The sequence below is a fragment of the Rattus rattus genome, chromosome 1 (assembly GCF_011064425.1).
Source record: "Rattus rattus isolate New Zealand chromosome 1, Rrattus_CSIRO_v1, whole genome shotgun sequence".
Classification (NCBI taxonomy): domain Eukaryota; kingdom Metazoa; phylum Chordata; class Mammalia; order Rodentia; family Muridae; genus Rattus; species Rattus rattus.
Window position 1 is genome coordinate 208,463,605 of NC_046154.1, and position 3,014 is coordinate 208,466,618.

General features: G+C 47.0%; 1 long non-coding RNA gene across 1 annotated transcript; it reads right to left on the reverse strand.

Annotated features, from left to right (window-relative positions):
- Positions 1–302: 302 nt before the first annotated feature.
- Positions 303–2,553, reverse strand: LOC116890051. Its single transcript, XR_004386525.1, has 2 exons — positions 2,384–2,553; positions 303–935 (listed from the first exon to the last, which is right to left on the reverse strand). It is a non-coding gene; the product is annotated as an uncharacterized LOC116890051 (long non-coding RNA).
- Between the last annotated feature and the right edge of the window lie 461 nt (positions 2,554–3,014).

Here is a 3,014-nt window from a genome sequence, read left to right on the forward strand (position 1 = left end):
AGATTCACATCCTCCTCTCAAGTTGCTCTGGGAACCAAAACTCTTTACTTTCTATTATGAAAAGAACTTATCTCCCTCTAGATGCTTAATCTGAAACTCCCCTACTTAACCACATCAAGAATCCAGTCTTTGCTGGAATGCCTTGAGGTTGTAGGTGGGCAACCTGGTCTGTAAGCATGTGTTGTAAAATAAATTCAGGAATACAGGAGAGAACCACGAGGTCAAGTTTGCCCAAGGTTAGCTACTATGAACATAGCCCAATTGATACCCCAGAATTTTGCATAGAATGAGATCACACTATATTTGCTGTTCAAGCCTCTCCCTGGGTGAGGGAAGCTTTGCATTTGCACAGTAGTTGTACAAACATAGCATCATCTAAGCCCACCACGCCCATGCGGAGTCCATGGCTACTCCTTTACTTAAGGGATATCGGTGAGAAGAGAAGTGTAGATCTGAACCTAGGACCACCCAACTCTTGTATCTGAATCATTTGGACATAGCCTTCATCCAAACTGGTATATCTCTGGAGAAAGTTCTCTGGGACCTGCATTTCCGGCCCAGATGGCTCCTCATTCATCTCCTTTAGAAAGCTGAAGAGATTTGGGTTTTCTGGAGTCCATTGAGTAGTTTGTCTGAGGTGGGTTCAGTGAGGAAGACAAAGGTCTGAGTTCCTGGAGGAGAGAGAAGAGTCAAGGAGGCCTCTCTGCCTATCTGCAGCTCAAGAGAGTTTTGCTTTCCAGCTCCCCTGGCTGTAGCTGGCTTCTGGCAGGTTCATCATGCGTCATCTCCCTCCTGGACAGTATTTATCCCAAGTCTGCATGGAGGGCTGCGTCTGTTCAAGGCCATCTGGGAAAGGAGGATGTGCTTGGGAGCAATCTGTTCTCTGAACCCTGGAGGGTTCATCAGGTTCAACCCAGGTGGCACATTGCTTTTTCCTAGGAGAGAACATGGAGGCAGTCCTTTGGAACATTCACTGATGAGCAATTTTCTAAGCAGAATCCTGGGAGACCAGCCTCTGCTCTGGCCTCTTCCAGAAGCTGAGGTAGGAGACCCCCACACACACACTGGATGATACCAGGGAGGCGCTGACCTTTCTTTTGATGACTTCCCTGGGCCTTGAGCTAATTGTGAAGGAGACTTCACAACTGAGTTATCAATCTGTCGCTCAGCTGTTCCATAGCTGCTTGTTCTTGAAAGAGGCCAAGAGCAGCCAAGTCCTCCCTTACCATAAACCAGGCTAACCACCACCCACTCCTCCCTTCAGGACTGCCCTTCACCTCAAAGGCTCAGGCAAAGTCCAGGATAGGAGGGAAGGAGTGACTCCGAGTGTCCAGAATCTAGTCCTGCCCTGACACACAGTACTTACCTAGCAGCCCTGGATGTCATGTTTGCTATCTGAGCCTGAGGTATCCCAGGATCTTAGAAGAAGCAGACCTTGAGATTAGAGGCTAGTAATTTCAGGGTGACCAGAGGAAGTGCTATCAGGGGAACATGTGTGGCAGAAGAGAGAGAAGCCAGGGAAGGGGCATGTCAAAAGGGACTAGTACTATTGGGAAATGTCGGCAAGAATCTGGAGTCAGCCACTTCTCCTTTTTGGAAATAACGATCCTGTTCACAGCTGCTGTTTGGTTGGGGCCTCTACCCCTAGTTGGGGAGCCATAGCCGTGTCTCTCTGGCCTGCTTCATGCTACAAACAGAACAGAGTTTTGTAGACAGAGTGCTGTCTGTCCATCCTGGACTTAGCTTACATGTAGGTAATAAGATGATAAGAGCCAGGGGATATATCAGGCTACTCACTGGATCAGCTACAAACACCTCTTCAGCGATGGGAAAGGCTCCTTTCATCCAGAGCAGCTGTGTGGATAGTGTATGTTCTCTTTCTTTTTTTATCAGCAGTCAGTGAACTTGACTGACCAGAGAGACCGCACATTCAGCTACTTAGGAAGCAGCTCAGTTCTCTGCACAGGCACAGTGGAGGGGTCAAATGAGTTCTTGGGCAAGGGTTAGAGACTGAACTCAGGAGCTCCTCTTTTTAATATTCCTTTCAATGTATCCTCTCTGTTTGCTGATCATAGTCACCTCAAGCTATGTCCTCTTGCTACAATGACCTTGGGTTTCCTCCCTGTGGTCTTGCTACTATCCTACCAGCAAAGCAGTTCAGGCCATCCTCCTTGCTGTCTCTTTGGAACTTGGCTGTAGGTCCTCACTTTGCTCAGACAATAGGCTGAGTATAAGAGCCACACAATACTAAAACTTAGCAATCAGACCACATAAAAGCTACAGTCGAGTCAAGGGCAAGTCCTGAATCCAGACACTGTTCCATTGTCCACCATTTTTTAATAACCTCAATTTCCAGTTTGAAAGGGAAAAATGGAGTCCTTACTGCTATGTGGCCTTTCACTGCCTCTGGAGTGCAGCCTTTCAGTGTAATCCAGGGTGTCAGCCACCAAAAATTCCTTTTCTTCTTGAAAAGGCCATGATCCTCATAACCGTATTCCACCTTCTGCTCAGCCAAGGCTTCCACAGAATCCACTGCTGATGGTCCCATGGAGAACAGTAATATTTCTGCATGGGGAAATGCCATACAAGAATGTTCACATCCAGTCCTTAGAGCTCTGTGGTAAAAGCCTGTGCTATTATGGGGGTGGATGACTCTACCACTATGTGGAATTTATCTTGATTTGAAAGATTCCTTTAGGTATGACTTAAAAGATAGATATCCCATTGCCTAGTAACACTGGCTGGGAAATACAGACATAGCACCTGATGTATAAGAGGTGACTAGGTTCAGTGGCACAGTCTCAAGGAAACCTTTCTTTCTGGCATCTTCCCATTGTCTGCTGCTCCTGTTCCAAAATAACCTCTGAGTAGCCAAGGGCAGATGCTCGTCCTCTAACCCTGCTGTGCCTGATGCACGCCCTTTGAATGAATATTTATTTCTGTATCTGCCCATGCACGTTAATGTTTCACGTGATACCTGGCCTTCAGGTATAAAGGACACAGACTTACTCCAT